This window comes from Oncorhynchus tshawytscha, linkage group LG01 (genome assembly GCF_018296145.1).
Source record: "Oncorhynchus tshawytscha isolate Ot180627B linkage group LG01, Otsh_v2.0, whole genome shotgun sequence".
NCBI classification, from domain to species: Eukaryota; Metazoa; Chordata; class Actinopteri; order Salmoniformes; family Salmonidae; genus Oncorhynchus; species Oncorhynchus tshawytscha.
In genome coordinates, this window is record NC_056429.1 from 95369125 (window position 1) to 95392413 (window position 23289).

Sequence of the window (23289 nt, forward strand, 5' to 3'; positions counted from 1 at the left end):
GATGTACGAAGGGCTATATAAATAAATTTGATTTGATTTGATTTGGCCCAGGTACCTTACTGAGTACATTGGGCCCTGTTAGGCCTGGCCCAGTTACCTTACTGAGTACAGTTGGGCCCTGTTATGCCTAGCCCAGTTACCTTATTGAGTACAAAAGCACTGAGGTGCAGCGAAAACTGTTTTAACATTCATAAAACTTCCTACTAGTATTATTTATACAAGAACAAATCATTTAAGGAGTTAAAAAACAGTAAAACAATCAAAGTATGCTCCATAAACACAAAATAACCGTCTCTCCTTTTTCATATGTAACTTGATTATCATTATTATAGCTATTCTTAGTTACGAGGCTATTTGACTTTTCCTTATTTTGCCTGCGGACGACAGGAAAAGTGTTTTTGGAAAACCACACGCGTTATAATGGCTGTGGAAAAAGTGAGCTCACTCTCCACTCCAGAGAAGTGAAGGTTCTGACAGTGAGGAGAGGAGTGTCCCACACACACACACACATCTATAGTGTCTTAATGATGACAGTATGTGGTGGAATATAACAATGCTGTCGGTGAATGGAGCCTTCATATTAATCTCTGCATATCCAATCAATGACTCTAGATGTCTTATCTCTCCCTCTCAGGTTCAGACAAACATGGCGTGAAGGAAAGATACCACAAGAAAGATGCCCAGGGTCCCTGCTCATCTGTGTGAATGTGCCTCATGCATGCAGCAAGGAGGCATGAGGACTGCAGATGTGGCCACGGCAATAAATTGCAATGTCCGTACTGTGAGACGCGCTACAGGGGGACAGGATGGACAGCGGATCATCCTCGCAGTGGCAGATCACGTGTAGCAACACCTGCACAGGATCGGTACATCCGAACATCACACCTGCGGACAACGTCGCCTATGGGCACAAACCAACCGTCGCTGGACCAGACAGGACTGGCAAAAGTGCTCTTCACTGACAAGTCGCGGTTTTGTGTCATCAGGGGTGATGGTCGGATTCGTGTTTATCGTCGAATGAATGAGCGTTACACCGAGGTCTGTACTCTGGAGTGGGATTGATTTGGAGGTGGAGGGTCCATCATGTTCTGTGACAGTGTGTCACAGCATCATCAAACTGAGCTTGTTGTCATTGCAGGCAATCTCAACGCTGTGCGTTACAGGGAAGACATCCTCCTCCCTCATGTGGTACCCTTCCTGTAGGCTCATCCTGACATGACCCTCCAGCATGACAATGCCACCAGCCATACTGCTTGTTCTTTACACGCACCCCTGAGGGGCCCCATGTTGAGGATCAGAGTGGCAGAGGTGTTGTTGCCTACCCTTACCATCTGGGGGCGGCCCTTCAGGAAGTCCAGGATCCAGTTGCAGAGGGAGATGTTTAGTCCCAGAGTCATTAGCTTAGTGATGAGCTTTGTGGGCACTATGGTGTTGAACGCAGAGCTGTAGTCAATAAACAGCACGCTCACATAGTTGTTCCTTTTGTCCAGGTGGAAAATGGCAGTGTGGAGTGCAATTGAGATTGTGGTTCTGTTGGGGCGGTATGCAAATTGGAGTGGGTCTAAGGTTTTAATGGTATTGATGTGAGCCTTGACTAGCCTTTCAAGCACTTCATGGCTACTGATGTGAGTGCTATGGGGCAGTAGTCATTTAGGCAGATTTATTGGGCACAGGGACTATGGTGGTCTGCTTAAACATGTAGGTATTACAGACTCGACAGGGAGAGGATGAAAATGTAAGTCAAGACACTTGCCAGTTGGTCCGCACATGCTCTGAGTGAATGTCCTGGTAATCCATCTGGCCCTGCGGCCTTGTGAATGTTGACCTGTTTAAAGGTCTTGCTCACATCGGCTATTCAGCGCGTGTCCACACTGTCGTCCAGAACAGCTGGTGCTCTCATGCATGCTTCAGTGTTGCTTGCCTCGAAGCGAGCATATATGGCATTTCACTCGTCTGGTAGGCTGGCGGCACTGGGCAGCTCATGACTGGGGTTCCCTTTGTAGTCCGTAATAGTTATAGCAAACCTGCCACATCTGACGCGCATCAGAGCCGTAGGATTTAGGCTTAGTCCTCTATTGAAGTTTTGCCTGTTTGATGGTTCGTCTGAGAGCATAGCGGGATTTCTTATAAGAGTCCAGATTAAATTTCCACTCATTGAAAGCGGCAACTCTAGCCTTTAGCTCGGTGCAGATGTTTCCTGTATTCCATGGCTTCTGATTGCGATATGTCCCTACGGTTCCCTGTGGGGACAACGTCGTCAATGAACTTATTGATGAAGCCGGTGACTGAGGTCGTAAACTCCTCAGTGCCATTGGATGAATCCCAGAACATATTCCAGTCTGTGCGAGCAAAACAGCCCTGTAGCGTAGCATCCGCGTCATCTGATCACTTCCATATTGAGTGAGTCACTGGTATTTCCTGCTTTAGTTTTTGCTTATAAAGCAAGAATCAGGAGGATAGAATTATGGTCAGATTTGCCAAATGGAGGGCGAGGGAAAGCTTTGTATGCATCTCTGTGTGTGGAGTGAAGGTGGTCTAGAGTTTTTTTTTCCTCTGGTTGCACATTTGACATACTGGTAGAAATGAGTTAAAACAGATTTTGCCTGCATTAAAGTCCCCGGCCAGTAGGCGTGCTCCTTCTGGATGAGCATTTTCTTATTTACGTGTGGCCTTGTACAGTTTGTTGAGTGCGGTCTTAGTGTCAGCATCGGTTTGTGGTGTTAAATACACAGCAAAACATATAGCAGAATTCTCAAACTAGCGGCCCGCAGGCCGACTTTGGCCCACGGGGAATTTTATTTGGCCCCAAGTCATCTACATTTCTGAATCAGGTCTCTCCAGAGATGTTCAATTGGGTTAAAGTTCAGGCTCTGGCTGGGCCACATTCAGAGACTTGTCCCTAAGCCACTTTTGTGTTGTCTTGGCTGTGTGCTTCAGGTGGTTGTCTTGTTAGAATGTGAACCTTCGCCCCAGTCTTACGTCCTGAGCGCTCTGGAGCAGGTTTTCATCAAGGATCTCTCTGTACTTTGCTCCCTTCATCTTTCCCTCAACCCTGACTGTCCCCAGTCCCTGATGCTGAAAAGCATCCCCACACCATGATGCTGCCACTACCATGCTTCACCGTAGGGATGGTGCCAGGTTTCCTCCAGACGTGACGCTTGGCATTCAGGCCAAAGAGTTCAATCTTGGTTTCATCAGACCAGAGAATCTTGTTTCTCATGGTCTGAGAGTTTTTAGGTGCCTTTTGGAAAACTCCAAGCGGGCTGTCATGTGCCTTTTACTGAGGAGTGACTTCCGCCTTGTCACTCTAGCATAAAGGCCTGAGAGGTGGAGTGCTGCAGAGATGGTTGTCCTTCTGGAAGGTTCTCCAATCTCCACAGAGGATCTCTGACAGAGTGACCGTCATGTTCTTAGTCACCTCCCTGACCAAGGCCCTTCTCCCCTGATTGCTCAGTTTGGCCGGGCAGCCAGCTCTAAGAAGAGTATTGGTTGTTCCAAATGTCTTCCATTTCAGAATGATGGAGGCCACTGTGTTCTTGGGGTCCTTCCATGTTGCAGAAATGCTTTTGTTCCCTTCCCCTGATCTGTTTCTCGACACAATCCTGTCTTGGAGCTCTATGGATAATTCCTTCAACCTCATGGCTTTGTTTTTCCTCTGACATACACTGTCAACTGTGGGACCTTATATAGACAGGTGTGTGCCTTTCCAAATCATGTCATATCAATTGAATTTACCACAGGTGGACTCTAATCAAGTTGACGAAACATCTCAAGGATGATCAATGGAAACAGGATGCACCTGACATCTAGTTTCATAGCAAAGGGTCTGAATCCTTATGTAAATAAGTTATTTCTGTTGAGGGAAACCAATTTTTTAACCAATTTTAAAACAAGGCCGTAACGTAACTAAATGTGGAAAAGGTCAAGGGGTCTGAATACTTTCCAAATGTACTGTAAGACTGTAGAAACACCAGCAGATCAGCTCCAAGTGATTTTAATGTTAGAAATCTGTTCCAAAGTATAATAGAGAGATATATAATTTGTGACCGTATACAAATGTAAGCATGGTTTAAAATTGTTATATTTTAGTCAAATACTATATCTGTTTGGGCTATTTGTAATTATGTTCCGGCCCCATGACCATCCGTTCAAGTGAAAATGTTCCTGAGGCTGAATCTAGTTGATGACTGATCTCTTACAGCCTCTTTAGCTTCGTAGGCCTATACGTTAGGAAATGTTTGATGGAGTGAGTGTTGCTGGCCGTTGCCTTAATGCTCCATCACTGTTTCCCTTTATGTAGCATGAATGAAGTGAAAAGTCTTCAGAATGCTATTTGAACTCAACCTATTATCTGAGCTTTTCCATACAGTTGATACAGGGTAGACTTTGCTGATGATGGGTGACTTATTTCATCTTGAATGGTAACCGTGATTTGAATCAGGTCCAGAGGCTCAACAGGAAATGCCTCAGGAGAAGATCCAGACATCCTCTGTCTAACTTTTAGATAAACATGCTTTGATCTCCCAGTGATGGTGAAGCATTCTCTGGGTCTCTGCCAAGGTATGAGCATGAGTTAGGACTTGTCTGCCACAGATGGGTGCTACAACAACATGTCTTCCGCTTCTGTTCATAACATCTTGCTCAACAACTGCACTCCATCTAACCCAAAACCTCCCTCACACACATGCATGTGCACACACACACACACACACATGCACTCACATCCCTGACACTTGCTTTGATAGTTCCAAGCCACTATTGCTAAATGCTTTCTCTTGGAGGTGAATTGTGTTGATTTAAAGAGCTGTCTACAAATCAAATAAATAAAAAACTATGCAGTTTTTTGTTTTTTTACGTGTTATTTCTTACATTAGTACCCCAGGTCATCTTAGGTTTCATTACATACAGCCGAGAAGAACTACTGAAGATAAGATCAGCGTCAACTCACCATCAGTACGACCAAGAATATGTTTTTCGCGACGCGGATCCTGTGTTCTGCCTTACAAGCAGGACAACGGAGTGGATTACATGCAGCGACCCAAAAAAACGACTCAGAAAAAGAGGGAAACGAAGCGGTCTTCTGGTCAGACTCCGGAGACGGGCACATGGTGCACCACTCCCTAGCATTCTTCTTGCCAATGTCCAGTCTCTTGACAACAAGGTTGATGAAATCCGAGCAAGGGTAGCATTCCAGAGGGACATCAGAGACTGTAACGTTCTTTGCTTCACGGAAACATGGCTAACTGGAGAGACGCTATCTGAAGCGGTGCAGCCAGCGGGTTTCTCCACGCATTGCGCGGACAGAAACAAACATCTTTCTGGTAAGAAGAGGGGCGGGGGCGTATGCCTCATGGCCAACGTGACATGGTGTGATGAAAGAAACATACAGGAACTCAAATCCTTCTGTTCACCTGATTTAGAATTCCTCACAATCAAATGTAGACCGCATTATCTACCAAGAGAATTCTCTTCGATTATAATCACAGCCGTATATATCCCCCAAGCAGACACATCGATGGCTCTGAACGAACTTTATTTAACTCTCTGCAAACTGGAAACGATTTATCCGGAGGCTGCATTCATTGTAGCTGGGGATTTTAACAAGGCTAATCTGAAAACAAGACTCCCTAAATTTTATCAGCATATCGATTGCGCAACCAGGGGTGGAAAGACCCTGGATCATTGTTACTCTAACTTCCGCGACGCATATAAGGCCCTGCCCCGCCCCCCTTTCGGAAAAGCTGACCACGAATCCATTTTGTTGATCCCTGCCTACAGACAGAAACTAAAACAAGAGGCTCCCACGCTGAGGTCTGTCCAACGCTGGTCCGACCAAGCTGACTCCACACTCCAAGACGGCTTCCATCACGTGGACTGGGAGATGTTTCGTATTGCGTCAGACAACAACATTGACGAATACGCTGATTCGGTGTGCGAGTTCATTAGAACGTGCGTTGAAGATGTCGTTCCCATAGCAACGATTAAAACATTCCCTAACCAGAAACCGTGGATTGATGGCAGCATTCGTGTGAAACTGAAGGCGCGAACCACTGCTTTTAATCAGGGCAAGGTGTCTGGTAACATGACTGAATACAAACAGTGCAGCTATTCCCTCCGCAAGGCTATCAAACAAGCTAAGCGCCAGTACAGAGACAAATTGTATTGGTCACATACACATGGTTAGCCGTTGTTATTGCGGGTGTAGCTCCAACAGAGCAGTGATATCTAACAAGTAATATCTAACACTTTAACAACAATACACACAATAAATACACACAAATCTAAAGTAAAGGAATGGAATTAAGAATATGTAAATATTTGGGCGAGCAATGTCAGAGCGGCATTGACTAAAAATCAGTAGAATAAAATATATACATATGAGATGAGTAATGCAAAATATGTAAACATTAATCACGTGACTAGTGTTCCGTTATTAAAGTGGCCAGTGATTTCAAGTCTATGTATGTAGGCAGCAGCCTCTAAGGTGCTAGTGATGGCTATTTAACAGTCTAATGCACCTGTACTGACCTCAACTTCTGGATGATAGTGGGGTGAACAGGCAGCGGCCCAAGTGGTTGTTGTCTTTTTGGCCTTCTGTGACATTGGGTACTGTAGATGTCCTGGAGGGCAGGTAGTTTGCCCCCGGTGATGCGTTGGGCACACCATCCTCTGGAGAGCCCTGCAGTTGTGGGCAGTGCAGTGGCCGTACCAGGCGGTGAGACAGCACGACACGATGCTCTCAATTGTGCTCCCTAAAAGTTTGTGAGGGTTTTAGGTGCCAAAGCCAAATTTCTTCAGGCTCCTGAGGCTGTCGGCAGACCACAGGATCCTACATCTCTGGCCCTCCCATCCATCCACACACAAACACCAACACCAGTCAGTCAGGTAGCTGTTCAGAACCCAACCACACTAAGACAGACTAACATTGCCAACCTCACTGTGGACAGCAGTGTAGACCAGGGCTTGGGGAGGTGCTGTGAGACCAGCTACACTAGAGGACAGTAGAGGTAAAATGACAGACAAGGTAACTATAGGGTCATGAATAGTTTACTCCTCCACTCTGTCCTTACTCTGCCTGAGACTGTTCCATCAGCTCCATGTCCTACTGACTAACAAAGTGATGTTCATCTGTGGTTCCATCCAACTTTATGCACTACTGACTAACAAAGTGATGTTCATCTGTGGTTCCATCAGCTCCATGTACTACTGACTAACAAAGTGATGTTCATCTGTGGTTCCATCCAACTTTATGCACTACTGACTAACAAAGTGATGTTCATCTGTGGTTCCATCAGCTCCATGTACTACTGTGGTTCCATCAGCTCCATGCACTACTGTGGTTCCATCAGCTCCATGCACTACTGTGGTTCCATCAGCTCCATGCACTACACACTATTCCTATGTGAGAATGCTGTTCATCGACTACAGCTCGGCATTTAACACCATAGTACCCTCCAAGCTCGTCATCAAGCTCGAGACCCTGGGTCTCGACCCCGCCCTGTGCAACTGGGTACTGGACTTTCTGATGGGCCGCGCCCAGGTGGTGAGGGTAGGCAACAACATCTCCACCCCGCTGATCCTCAACACTGGGGCCCCACAAGGGTGCGTTCTGAGCCCTCTCCTGTACTCCCTGTTCACCCACGACTGCGTGGCCACGCACGCCTCCAACTCAATTATCAAGTTTGCGGACGACACAACAGTGGTAGGCTTGATTACCAACAACGATGAGACAGCCTACAGGGAGGAGGTGAGGGCCCTCGGAGTGTGGTGTCAGGAAAATAACCTCACACTCAACGTCAACAAAACTAAGGAGATGATTGTGGACTTCAGGAAACAGCAGAGGGAACACCCCCCTATCCACATCGATGGAACAGTAGTGGAGAGGGTAGTAAGTTTTAAGTTCCTCGGCATACACATCACAGACAAACTGAATTGGTCCACCCACACAGACAGCATCGTGAAGAAGGTGCAGCAGCGCCTCTTCAACCTCAGGAGGCTGAAGAAATTTGGCTTGTCAGCAAAAGCACTCACAAACTTCTACAGATGCACAATCGAGAGCATCCTGGCGGGCTGTATCACCGCCTGGTACGGCAACTGCTCCGCCCACAACCGTTAAGCTCTCCAGAGGGTAGTGAGGTCTGCACAGCGCATCACCGGGGGCAAACTACCTGCCCTCCAGGACACCTACGCCACCCGATGTTACAGGAAGGCCATAAAGATCATCAAGGACAACAACCACCCGAGCCACTGCCTGTTCACCCCGCTATCATCCAGAAGGCGAGGTCAGTACAGGTGCATCAAAGCTGGGACCGAGAGACTGAAAAACAGCTTCTATCTCAAGGCCATCAGACTGTTAAACAGCCACCACTAACATTGAGTGGCTGCTGCCAACACACTGACTCAACTCCAGTCACTTTAATAATGGGAATTGATGGGAAATTATGTAAAATATATCACTAGCCACTTTAAACAATGCTACCTATTATAATGTTTACATACCCTACATTATTCATCTCATATGTATACGTATATACTGTACTCTATATCATCTACTGCATCTTTATGTAATACATGTATCACTAGCCACTTTAACTATGCCACTTTGTTTACATACTCATCTCATATGTATATACTGTACTCGATACCATCTACTGTATCTTGCCTATGCCGCTCTGTACCATCACTCATTCATATATCTTTATGTACATATTCTTTATCCCCCTACACCTGTGTGTATAAGACAGTAGTTTTGGAATTGTTAGTTAGATTACTTGTTGGTTATTACTGCATTGTCGGAACTAGAAGCACAAGCATTTCGCTACACTCGCATTAACATCTGCTAACCATGTGTATGTGACAAATAAAATTTGATTTGGTTCCATCAGCTTCATGCACTACTGTGGTTCCATCAGCTCCATGCACTACTGTGGTTCCATCAGCTCCATGTACTACTGTGGTTCCATCAGTACCATGCACTACTATGGTTCCATCAGCTCCATGTACTACTGTGGTTCCATCAGCTCCATGTACTACTGTGGTTCCATCAGCTTCCATCAGCTCCATGTACTACTGTGGTTCCATCAGCTCCATGCCATGTGGTTCCACAGCTCCATGCATTACTGTGGTTCCATCAGCTCCATGTACTACTGGGTTCCATCAGCTCCATGCATACTACTGTGGTTCCATCAGCTCCATGTACTACTGTGGTTCCATCAGCTCCATGTACTACTGTGGTTCCATCAGCTCCATGTACTACTGTGGTTCCATGTACAGCTCAGCTCCATGTACTACTGTGTTTCCATCAGCTCCATGCACTACTGTGGTTCCATCAGCTCCATGTACTACTGTGGTTTCAGCTCATCAGCTGTACTACTGTGGTTCCATCAGCTCCATGCACTACTGTGGTTCCATCAGCTCCATGCACTACTGTGTTTCCATCAGCTCCATGCACTACTGTGTTTCCATCAGCTCCATGCACTACTGTGGTTCCATCAGCTCCATGTACTACTGTGTTTCCATCAGCTCCATGTACTACTGTGGTTCCATCAGCTCCATGCACTACTGTGGTTCCATCAGCTCCATGCACTACTGTGTTTCCATCAGCTCCATGTACTACTGTGTTTCCATCAGCTCCATGCACTACTGTGGTTCCATCAGCTCCATGTACTACTGTGGTTCCATCAGCTCCATGTACTACTGTGTTTCCATCAGCTCCATGTACTACTGTGTTTCCATCAGCTCCATGCACTACTGTGGTTCCATCAGCTCCATGTACTACTGTGGTTCCATCAGCTCCATGCACTACTGTGGTTCAATCAGCTCCATGCTGATCCGGCACAACTCTGAATGTGTAACCAGCTCATGACAGGGCAGTGAGCCGTGTGGCCTGGAGTCACAGCAGACAGGTGTCTGAGTGCCTCAGAAGACAGGACCCTCAGGATCTGGCCCCTGGAAGTCCTGAGCCTTTCGTTGCCATGGTAAACACTAAACAAACATGCAGAAGGCACTACACAGACATAGTCATCTCTTTAAACAATATTATGTAGTGTTTTAACTTCCACTTAGTTAGATTAGTAATTACACCAATTTTGTATTGACAAGATTTGTTGTATATAATGTGACCAAGTAAATCTATTATCATGGCATAAGAACTTGTTCATACTCAGCGTTTTCCAGGGTCCAAGATGTGACAAGTCTCCTGGAATAGTAAAATCCTAGTTAATGAGGTTGATGACATGCTGTGTCTCTTGGCCTGGCATTGTGTGAAGCTGTTATAAGGAACATCTGCTCAGATCTCTCCTGTCCGTCTGTCTATTTGTCTGTTGGCCAAAGATACAGAGCAGTGAGCATGTGCAGATCCTCTTGACTTCCTCGTCACATTCTCTCCTGGAAGTCCCAGAACATGTGACTGTATATGTTTGCTTTATATCCCCATGCTTTCCAGGGTGGGGATCGGTTCCATTTCAATTCAGCCTGAATTCAATTCCAATTTTCCTGAAGACTGCTTCAATAGTTTTAACAGAAGCTTCTGATGATTGGAGACATGGGGAAACAAAGTTTGTCTCCAGAGCAGGTTAGGACGAGTTGAGTCATTTGAGCAGTTTTCTCCCATCCGCTTCTTTTAACCATCCCAGCCTATCTATTCTAAATAAGGAGATCTTAGACTTGGCTGGAACTCCAGCAGTTTGTCTTTTTGTTGTGAACAGAAGAAGAGTAAAGTAAGTATCTTGGCAACAACAAAGACAAGTCATTTGGGGAGGGAAACTACGCAGGGCAAAGACTTATTGCACATGGCTTTGCTCAACGAAGTAGTTAAGATGTCTGTTTAATGACTAGGCACTAGCTATGTTTGTTTGTTTGTTGTCTTTGTGTTTGTCTTGTTAAAAAAACAAAGTGTCATCCGTTCCGCATCAAAGTTGGTGGTTTTCTGATTAGGGTTGCAAAGTTCCATAAAGTTTCCCAAAGACTTTCAGGAATGTTTGTTATTTTGGATAAGCTGTATAACGTTGCAGCTCCTCCAAGCCTGGGGCCTAAGTAAAGTAGGTGCCTGATGAGGCATGACAGCTTATTATCAGGTTAACCCTAATCACTTTATTTGTTTTGGCTCTGGAAACTCTCCCCCTTTTCCCCTCTCTTCCCCTCTATTTCCTTCTCTTCCACTCTCTTTCATTCTCTTTCCTTCTCTTCCCCCGTTTTCCTTCCCCTCTCTCCCCCTCTCTCTTTCCATATCTTCTCCTCTATTTCTCTCTTCCCCTATATTTCTCTCCTCCTCTATTTCCCTCTCTTCCCCTCTCTCCCCTTCTCTTTGTACCCTCTCTCTACCCCTCTCTTCCCCAATCTGTCTCCTTCTCTTCCTTTCCTCCTCTCTTCTCCTCTCATCTCCTCTCCCCTCTCCTTCCATCTTCCCCTTTCTCTCTTCTCCTCTCTTCCACTTTGTCCCTCTTCTCCTCTTTTCCCTGTTATGTCCCTCTTCCCCTTCACGTCCCTCTTCTCCTCCCTTCCCCTTTATCTTCCCCTTTATGTCCCTCTTCTCCTCTTTTCCCTGTTATGTCCCTCTTCCCCTTCACGTCCCTCTTCTCCTCCCTTCCCCTTTATATCCCTCTTCCCCTTTCTCTCTTCTCCTATCTTCCCCTTTATATCCCTCTTCTCCTCTCTTCCCCTTTCTTTCTTCTCCTCTCTTCCCCTTTGTCCCTCTTCTCCTCTCTTCTCCTCTCTTCCCCTTTGTCCCTCTTCTCCTCTCTTGCCCTCTCTCTCTTTTAAAGAGACACTTGGTTCCTAATGTATTTTTCATTTGACAGCTAGTCTTACTGGGGTCCCACACATAACAAACATATTTTACCCAGGTGACCACTTTTCCTACTGTGTCCTCTTTATTTACCTACCCATCTACTTCTATACTGCCAAAATGAAAAGCATCAAAGATATGAAAAGAGGACACTAACTGGTCCACAACGAAGCATAGCATGCTGATGAGAGCACAGTCACTCTCCCTCTCCCACTCTGTTTCAATCAAAGGACTTTCTTTCATGAATCTTTTTTTCCACTCGGAAAATGGAAATTCCTGTGTCTTACTGACTTTGAGGCCAGGGAAAACTCCTCACAAAGTTTTTTAAAGGGAGAAGGAAAGGGATTTCTGAATGCAACAAGCACTCTATTAAAGTGGAGATCTGTTTAATGCACATATGGTATCAGGCTTTGAAAGTAGATCCTTAGATTTTTATTAAAATAGTTGATTTAACGCTTAGAAATAACTCATCATATTCATTAGATTCAATAATAGCATTAAGGTGCAGTATTTCAGTCATCATATTGTTGGACTAGTCTTGGTTTCCAGTCTATCACATTATTTGTCTGACTTGTGATACTATTGCTGGACTATTGATGTTAGAGGTAGTGATTGTTTTGGTCGTCTACGTAAAGCCTGCAGGTAACGTATATCAGCATGTATGAATCGTTCATGCCCTTACAGTGCCTTACGGGGCCTTACAGGGCCGTGCAGGGCCTTACAGGGCCTTACAGGGCCTTCGGAAAGTATTCAGGCCCCTTGGCTTTTTCCAAATGTTATGTTACAGCCTTATTCTAAAACTGATTAAGTTGCTTTTTCCCCTCATCAATCTACACACAATAGCCCATCATGACAAAGCAAAAACAGGTTTTTAGACATTTTAAAATTAAATAACACATTTACATAAGTATTCAGACCCTTTACTCAGTATTTTGTTGAAGCACCTTTGGCAGCGATTACAGCCTTGAGTCTTCTTGGGTATGACGCTATAAGCTTGGCACTCCTGTATTGGGGAGTTTCTCCCATTCTTCTCTGCAGATCCTCTCAAGCTCTGTCAGGTTGGAAGGGGAGCGTTGCTGCACAGCTACTTTCAGGTCTCTCCAGAGATGTTTGATCGGATTCAAGTCTAGGCTCTAGCTGGGCCACTCAAGGACATTCAGAGACTTGTCCCAAAGCCACTCCTGCGTTGGCTTGGCTGTGTGCTTCGGGTTGTTGTCCTGTTGAAGGGTGAACCTTTGCCCCATTCTGAAGCCTTGAGTGCTCTGGAGCAGGTTTTCATCAGGGATCTCTCTGTACTTTGCTCCGGTCATCTTTCCCTCGATCCTGACTAGTCTCTCAGCCCCTGCCGCTGAAAAACATCCCCAGAGCATGATGCTGTGACCACCATGCTTCAATCTTGGTTTCATCGGACCAGAGAATCTTGTTTCTCATGGTCTGATAGTCCTTTGGTGCCTTTAGGCAAACTCCAAGTGGGCTGTCATGTGCCATTTACTGAGGAGTGGCTTCTGTCTGGCCACTCTATCACTCTTCCATTTAAGAATGATGGAGTCCACAGTGTTCTTGGGGACCTTCAATGCTGTAGTAATGTTTTGGTACCCTACCCCAGATCTGTGCCTCAACACAATCCTGTTTCGGAGCCCTACGGACAATTTCTTTGACCTCATGGCTTGGTATTTGCTCTGACATGCACTGTCAACTCTGGGAGCTTATATAGACAGGTGTGTGCCTTTCCAAATCATGTCCAATCAATTGCATTTACCACAGGTGGACTCCAATCAAGTTGTAGAAACATCTCAAGGATGATCAGTGGAACATGATGCACCTGAGCTCAATTTTGAGTCTCATAGCAAAGGGTCTGAATACTTATGTAAATAAGGTGTTTGTTTTATTCTATTTTTAATACATTTGAAAAAAAATCTAAAATCCTGTTTTCGCTTAGTCATTATTGGTTATTGTGTTATTGTGTGTAGATTGCTGAGAATGTAGTATTTTTTTAATCCATTTGAGAAGTCACTACAGATCCAGGTTTGATCACGGGCGTGTCGCAGCTATCCGCGACCGGGAAACACATGAGGTCGCCAGTTGTACAGTGTTTCCTCCAACACATTGGTTCGGCTGGCTTCCGGGTTAAGCGAGCAGTGTGTCAAAAAGCAGTGCAGCTTGGTGTTTCGGAGGATGCATGGCTCTCGACCTTCGTCTGTCCCGAGGGAGTCCATACGGGAGTTGTAGTGATGGGACAAGACTCAAACTACCAATTGGATACCACAAAAAAAAACTAAAAAGTAAATCAATCAAAATGTTAAAATTCAAATAGAATAACACTGTAACAAAATGAGGAAAAAGTCAAGGTTGTGAAGGCTCTGTATGCACCTTTAAAAATGTCTGTATGAGCCTTAAAAATGTCTGTATGAGCCTTAAAAACTTCTTATGGCTGCTATTCCGTTAACGGAATCGAGATGACAACTGCCAGTGAAAGTGCAAAACAACATCTCATAACTAAAAATCCTCCAACATACATGTATCTTATACCGTTTTCATGGTAATCTTGTTGTTAATCTCACCACAGTATCCAAATTCAAATAGGCTTTGCAGCGAAAGCACCACAAACGATTGTGTTAGGTCACCACCAAGCCAAAGAAAAACTCAGCCATTTTTCCAGCCAAAGAGAGGAGTCACAAACAGCACAAATAGAGATAAAATTAATCACTAAGCTTTGATGATCTTCATCAGATGACACTCATAGGACTTCATGTTACACAATACATGTATGTTTTGTTTGATAAAGTTCATATTTATATCAAAACATCTGAGTTTACATTGGCGCGTTACGTTCACTAGTTCCAAAAACATCCGGTGATATTGCAGAGAGCCACATCATTACAGTAATACTCATTGTAAATGTAGATGAAAATCAAGTGTTATAGACATGGAAATATAGATAAATACCTCTCCTTAATGCAACTGCTGTGTCAGATTTTAAAACAACTTTAAGGAAAAAAGCAAACCATGCAATACTCTGAGACGGCGCTCAGAAAACAAATTTTCCGCCATGTTGGAGTCAAGAGAAATCAGAAATGACACTATAAATATTCCCTTAACTTTGATGATCTTCATCAGAATTCACTCCCAGGAATCGCAGTTCCACAATAAATGCTTGATTTGTTCGATAATGTCCATTATTTATGTCCAAGTAGCTACTTTTGTTAGGGCTTAGGTATACAAACCCAAACGCTTGTGCAGGTCCAGCATAACTTCAGACAAAAACTTCAAAAATGTATATTACAGGTCTTAGAAACATTTCAAACAAAGTATAGAATCAATCTTCGGGATGTTTTTTATCCTAAATCTTCAGTAAAGTTCCTTTGTGAATTCCTTTGTGTGTAGAGGAGCAATGGAACGCAGGTCGATATCATGTGGAATGCACGTGACCAGGAAATGGCTCTCTGCCAGTAACCTGACTCATTCAGCTCTTATTCAGGCCCACAACACAGTAGAAGCCTCATTCAAGTTTCCATTCAACTTCATCCATATCCCACTGTGAATTCAATAGGGCCTGGGTTGAAAATCGACCAACCTCAGATTTCCCACTTCCTGTTTGGATTTCTTCTCAGGTTTTTGCCTGCCATATGAGTTCTGTTATACTCACAGACATCATTCAAACAGTTTTAGAAATGTCAGAGTGTTTTCTATCCAATAATAATAATAATAATATGCATATATTAGCAACTCTGGTCACCTCTGGGAACCTTTCATCCAAGCTACTCAATACTGCCCCTGCAGCCATAAGAAGTTAATGAAGCCTTTTCTCTCCCGGTCATTGAGGGGGTAATGAGAAGTTCTCTAAACCCATCTGAGGGGCTCGGTTTTACTACCTAGATAAGTTCCTGACATCTTGCCCCTCTCTAATCCTCTACATATATAGCACCTTGATAACACATGGGATGACATTTAAAGGTATTATGAGATGAACAAGACTCACTCATTTGTCCTGATCATTCCAGCTGTTGCATAGGCTGTTGCATAGGGCAGCAACAAAGGTTTGGCCATCTTCTCTCCTAATGGTGTTGGAGCTAGCATGTACAACTAGTCACTACCGAGTTCCAAACTGCCTCTGGAAGCAGCATCAGCAAAATAACTGTTTGTCGGGAGCTTCATGAAATGGGTATCCTTGGCCGAGAAGACGCACAAAAGTTTAAGATCACTGTGTGCAAGCGTTGGCTAGAGTGGTGTAAAGCTCACCTCTAGTGAACTCTGAAGCGCCTTCTCTGGAGTGATTAATCACGCAATACAATCTGGCAGTCTGACGGACAAATCTAGGTTTGGCCAGGAGGACGCTACCTGCCCCAATGCACAGTGCCAACTGTAAAGTTTGGTGGAAGAGGAATAATGGTCTGGGGCTGTTTTTCACGGTTCGGGCTAGGCCCCTTTGTTCCTGTGAAGAGAAATCTTAACACTACAGTATACAATGACATTTCTAGACGATTCTGTGCTTCCAACTTTGTGACAACAGTTTGGGGAAGGCCCTTTCCTGTTTCAGCATGACAATGCCCCCACGCACAAAGCGAGATCCATAGAGAAATGGTTTGTCGAGATCGGTGACCTGCACAGAGCCCTGTCCTCAAACCCATCTAACACCTTTGGGATGAATTGGAATGCCGACTGTGAGCCAGGCCTAATCGCCCAACATCAGTGCCAGACCTTACTAATGCTCTTGTAACTGAATGGAAGTAAGTCCCGCAGCAATGTTCCAACATCAAGTGGAAAGCCTTACCAGCTCCACATTAATGCACATGATTTTGGAATGAGATGTTCACCTAGCAGGCATCCACATACTTTTGGCCATTGTATTTATCCTATGTGTCATTCTAAAAATGTTGTTAGTTTAAAGTCACATCACAATCACATACTTAACTGCATTCCATAACTGCATTCCTGGAAAGAACTTCTGAGAACACATTCTTAGAATGTGAAGAGAGAGGCAGACTGAGAGAGACACGTACACGAGACACTCCGAGAGGTAGGGAAGAGACAGCGAGAGAGAGGTAGGGGAGCGACAAAGAGAGAGAGAGGTAGGGGAGAGAAAGCGAGAGAGGGAGAGTTTTGGGAGAGACAGAGAGAGAGGTAGGGTAGAGGCAGAGAGAGAGAGAGCTGCATATGGCAAAGGAAAGGAGTTAGCTTTCATCACTTCCTGTTTTTGATCAAACCAGCAAGTTGATATTCTACAGTACAGTGGTGGAAAAAGTACACAATTGTCATACTTGAGTAAATGTAAAGATAAATAGAAAATGACTCAAGTCAAAGTGAAAGTCACCCGGTAAAATACTACTTGAGTAAAAGTCTAAAAGTATTTGGTTTTAAATATACTCAAGTATCAAAAGTAAATGTAATTACAAAAATGTACTTAAGTATCAAAAGTAAAAGTATGAATTATTTCTAATTACTTGTATTAAGGAAACCAGTAGGCACAATTGTCTTTATATATTTGGCATTTTATTATGGATCCCCATTAGCTGCTGCCAAAGCAGGAGCTCCTCTTCCTGGGGTCCAGCTAAATTAAGGTGATTTATACAACTTTAAAACATTACAATACATTCACAGATTTCACAACACACCGTGTGCCCTCAGACCCCTACTCCACCCCTACCACATATCTACAGGACTAAATCCATGTGTATGTATAGTGCGTATGTATGTGTGTGTATTCATGTGTCTGTGCCAATGTTTGTGTTGCTTCACAGTCCCCGCTGTTCCACAAGGTCTTTTTATTTATTTTTTAAAATCGAATTTTACTGCTTGTGTCAGTTACTTGACGTGGAATAGAGTTGCATGTAGTCATGGCTCTATGTAGTACTGGGTGCCTCCCATAGTCTATTATGGGCTTGGGGACTGTGAAGAGACCTCTTGTGGCATGTCTTGTGGGGTATTTTAATTGACTACAGCTCAGCGTTCAACACCATAGTGCCCACAACGTTCTATGCTTCACGGAAACATGGCTAACTGGAGAGACGCTATCCGAAGCGGTGCAGCGAGCGGGTTTCTCCACGCATCGCGCTGACAGAAACAAAAATCTTTCGATTATAATCACAGCCGTATATATCCCCCCCCAAGCAGACACATCGATGGCTCTGAACGAACTTTATTTAACTCTCTGCAAACTGGAAACGATTTATCCGGAGGCTGCATTCATTGTAGCTGGGGATTTTAACAAGGCTAATCTGAAAACAAGACTCCCTAAATTTTATCAGCATATCGATTGCGCAACCAGGGGTGGAAAGACCCTGGATCATTGTTACTCTAACTTCCGCGACACATATAAGGCCCTGCCCCGCCCCCATTTCGGAAAAGCTGACCACGACTCCATTTTGTTGATCCCTGCCTACAGACAGAAACTAAAACAAGAAGCTCCCACGCTGAGGTCTGTCCAACGCTGGTCCGACCAAGCTGAATCCACACTCCAAGACTGCTTCCATCACGTGGACTGGGAGATGTTTCGTATTGCGTCAGACAACAACATTGACGAATACGCTGATTCGGTGTGCGAGTTCATTAGAACGTGCGTTGAAGATGTCGTTCCCATAGCAACGATTAAAACATTCCCTAACCAGAAACCGTGGATTGATGGCAGCATTCGTGTGAAACTGAAGGCGCGAACCACTGCTTTTAATCAGGGCAAGGTGTCTGGTAACATGACTGAATACAAACAGTGCAGCTATTCCCTCCGCAAGGCTATCAAACAAGCTAATCGCCAGTACAGAGACAAAGTAGAATCTCAATTCAATGGCTCAGACACAAGAGGCATGTGGCAGGGTCTACAGTCAATCACGGACTACAGGAAGAAACCCAGCCCAGTCACGGACCAGGATGTCTTGCTCCCAGGCAGACTAAATAACTTTTTTGCCCGCTTTGAGGACAATACAGTGCCACTGACACGGCCTGCAACGAAAACATGCGGTCTCTCCTTCACTGCAGCCGAAGTGAGTAAGACATTTAAACGTGTTAACCCTCGCAAGGTTGCAGGCCCAGACGGCATCCCCAGCCGCGCCCTCAGAGCATGCGCAGACCAGCTGGCCGGTGTGTTTACGGACATATTCAATCAATCCCTATACCAGTCTGCTGTTCCCACATGCTTCAAGAGGGCCACCATTGTTCCTGTTCCCAAGAAAGCTAAGGTAACTGAGCTAAACGACTACCGCCCCGTAGCACTCACATCCGTCATCATGAAGTGCTTTGAGAGACTAGTCAAGGACCATATCACCTCCACCCTACCTGACACCCTAGACCCACTCCAATTTGCTTACCGCCCAAATAGGTCCACAGACGATGCAATCTCAACCACACTGCACCCTGCCCTAACCCATCTGGACAAGAGGAATACCTATGTGAGAATGCTGTTCATCGACTACAGCTCGGCATTCAACACCATAGTACCCTCCAAGCTCGTCATCAAGCTCGAGACCCTGGGTCTCGACCCCGCCCTGTGCAACTGGGTACTGGACTTCCTGACGGGCCGCCCCCAGGTGGTGAGGGTAGGCAACAACATCTCCTCCCCGCTGATCCTCAACACTGGGGCCCCACAAGGGTGCGTTCTGAGCCCTCTCCTGTACTCCCTGTTCACCCACGACTGCATGGCCACGCACGCCTCCAACTCAATCATCAAGTTTGCGGACGACACAACAGTGGTAGGCTTGATTACCAACAACGACGAGACGGCCTACAGGGAGGAGGTGAGGGCCCTCGGAGTGTGGTGTCAGGAAAATAACCTCACACTCAACGTCAACAAAACTAAGGAGATGATTGTGGACTTCAGGAAACAGCAGAGGGAACACCCCCCATCCACATCGATGGAACAGTAGTGGAGAGGGTAGCAAGTTTTAAGTTCCTCGGCATACACATCACAGACAAACTGAATTGGTCCACTCACACAGACAGCATCGTGAGGAAGGCGCAGCAGCGCCTCTTCAACCTCAGGAGGCTGAAGAAATTCGGCTTGTCACCAAAAGCACTCACAAACTTCTACAGATGCACAATCGAGAGCATCCTGGCGGGCTGTATCACCGCCTGGTATGGCAACTGCACCGCCCTCAACAGTAAGGCTCTCCAGAGGGTAGTGAGGTCTGCACAACGCATCACCGGGGGCAAACTACCCGCCCTCCAGGACACCTACACCACCCGATGCTACAGGAAGGCCATAAAGATCATCAAGGACATCAACCACCCGAGCCACTGCCTGTTCACCCCGCTGTCATCCAGAAGGCGAGGTCAGTACAGGTGCATCAAAGCTGGGACCGAGAGACTGAAAAACAGCTTCTATCTCAAGGCCATCAGACTGTTAAACAGCCACCACTAACATTGAGTGGCTACTGCCAACACACTGTCAATGACACTGACTCTACTCCAGCCACTTTAATAATGGGAATTGATGGGAAATGATGTAAATATATCACTAGCCACTTTAAACAATGCTACCTTATATAATGTTACTTACCCTACATTTTTCATCTCATATGCATACGTAGATACTGTACTCTATATCATCGACTGCATCCTTATGTAATACGCTCCCTAAAACACTTCTGTGAGCAGGCCTTTCTAATCGACCTGGCCCGGGTACCCGGGTGACCGGGTGACCTCATCCCGTCAGTTGAGGATGCCTGGTCATTCTTTAAAAGTAACTTCCTTACCATTTTAGATAAGCATGCTCCGTTCAAAAAATGCAGAACTAAGAACAGATACAGTCCTTGGTTCACCCCAGACCTGACTGCCCTCGACCAGCACAAAAACATCCTGTGGCGGACTGCAATAGCATCGAATAGTCCCCGGGATATGCAACTGTTCAGGGAAGTCCGGAACCAATACACGCAGTCAGTCAGGAAAGCTAAGGCCAGCTTCCTCAGGCAGAAGTTTGCATCCTGTAGCTCCAACTCCAAAAAGTTCTGGGACACTGTGAAGTCCATGGAGAACAAGAGCACCTCCTCCCAGCTGTCCACTGCACTGAGGCTAGGAAACACGGTCACCACCGATAAATCCATGATTATCGAAAACTTCAATAAGCATTTCTCAACGGCTGGCCATGCCTTCCGCCTGGCTACTCCAACCTCGGCCAACAGCTCTGCCCCCCCGGCAGCTCCTCGCCCAAGCCTCTCCAGGTTCTCCTTTACCCAAATCCAGATAGCAGATGTCATGAAAGAGCTGCAAAACCTGGACCCGTACAAATCAGCTGGGCTTGACAATCTGGACCCCCTATTTCTGAAACTTTCCGCCGCCATTGTCGCAACCCCTATTACCAGCCTGTTCAACCTCTCTTTCATATCGATCTGAGATCCCCAAGGATTGGAAACCTGCCGCAGTTATCCCCCTCTTCAAAGGGGGAGACACCCTGGACCCAAACTGTTACAGACCTATATCCATCCTGCCCTGCCTATCTAAGGTCTTCGAAAGCCAAGTCAACAAACAGGTCACTGACCATCTCGAATCCCACCGTACCTTCTCCGCTGTGCAATCTGGTTTCCGAGCCGGTCACGGGTGCACCTCAGCAACACTCAAGGTACTAAACGATATCATAACCGGCATCAATAAAAGACAGTACTGTGCAGCCGTCTTCATTGACCTTGCCAAGGCTTTCGACTCTGTCAATCACCATATTCTTATCGGCAGACTCAGTAGCCTCGGTTTTTCGGATGACTGCCTTGCCTGGTTCACCAATTACTTTGCAGACAGTTCAGTGTGTCAAATCGGAGGGCATGCTGTCCGGTCCTCTGGCAGTCTCTATGGGGGTGCCACAGGGTTCAATTCTCGGGCCGACTCTTTTCTCTGTATATATCAATGATGTTGCTCTTGCTGCGGGCGATTCCCTGATCCACCTCTACGCAGACGACACCATTCTATATACTTTCGGCCCATCATTGGACACTGTGCTATCTAACCTCCAAACAAGCTTCAATGCCATACAACACTCCTTCCGTGGCCTCCAACTGCTCTTAAACGCTAGTGAAACCAAATGCATGCTTTTCAACCGATCGCTGCCTGCACCCGCATGCCCGACTAGCATCACCACCCTGGATGGTTCCGACCTTGAATATGTGGACATCTATAAGTACCTAGGTGTCTGGCTAGACTGCAAACTCTCCTTCCAGACTCATATCAAACATCTCCAATCGAAAATCAAATCAAGAGTCGGCTTTCTATTCCGCAACAAAGCCTCCTTCACTCACGCCGCCAAGCTTACCCTAGTAAAACTGACTATCCTTCCGATCCTCGACTTCGGCGATGTCATCTACAAAATGGCTTCCAACACTCTACTCAGCAAACTGGATGCAGTCTATCACAGTGCCATCCGTTTTGTCACTAAAGCACCTTATACCACCCACCACTGCGACCTGTATGCTCTGGTCGGCTGGCCCTCGTTACATATTCGTCGCCAGACCCACTGGCTCCAGGTCATCTACAAGTCCATGCTAGGTAAAGCTCCGCCTTATCTCAGTTCACTGGTCACGATGGCAACACCCATCCGTAGCACGCGCTCCAGCAGGTGTATCTCACTGATCATCCCTAAAGCCAACACCTCATTTGGCCGCCTTTCATTCCAGTACTCTGCTGCCTGTGACTGGAACGAATTGCAAAATCGCTGAAGTTGGAGACTTTTATCTCCCTCACCAACTTCAAACATCAGCTATCTGAGCAGCTAACCGATCGCTGCTGCTGTACATAGTCTATTGGTAAATAGCCCACCCATTTTCACCTACCTCATCCCCATACTGTTTTTATTTATTTACTTGCTCTTTTGCACACCAATATCTCTACCTGTACATGACCATCTGATCATTTATCACTCCAGTGTTAATCTGCAAAATTGTAATTATTCGCCTACCTCCTCATGCCTTTTGCACACATTGTATATAGACTCTTTTTTTATTTTTTCCTCTACTGTGTTATTGACTTGTTAATTGTTTACTCCATGTGTAACTCTGTTGTCTGTTCACACTGCTATGCTTTATCTTGGCCAGGTCGCAGTTGCAAATGAGAACTTGTTCTCAACTAGCCTACCTGGTTAAATAAAGGTGAAATAAATAAAAAAATTAAATAAAAAAAATACATGTATCACTAGCCACTTTAACTATGCCACTTTGTTTACATACTCATCTCATATGTATATACTGTACTCGATATCATCTACTGTATCTTGCCTATGCTGCTCTGTACCATCACTCATTCATATATCCTTATGTACATATTCTTTATCCCCTTACAATGTGTATAAGACAGTAGTTTTTTGGAATTGTTAGTTAGATTACTTGTTCGTTATTACTGCATTGTCGGAACTAGAAGCACAAGCATTTCGCTACACTCGCATTAACATCTGCTAACCATGTGTATGTGACAAATAAAATTTGATTTGATTTGATTTGACAAAGCTCATCACTAAGGACCCTGGGACAAAACACCTCCCTCTGCAAAGGTCCGCACCCAGGTGGTAAGGGTAGGCAACAACACATCTGCCACGCTGA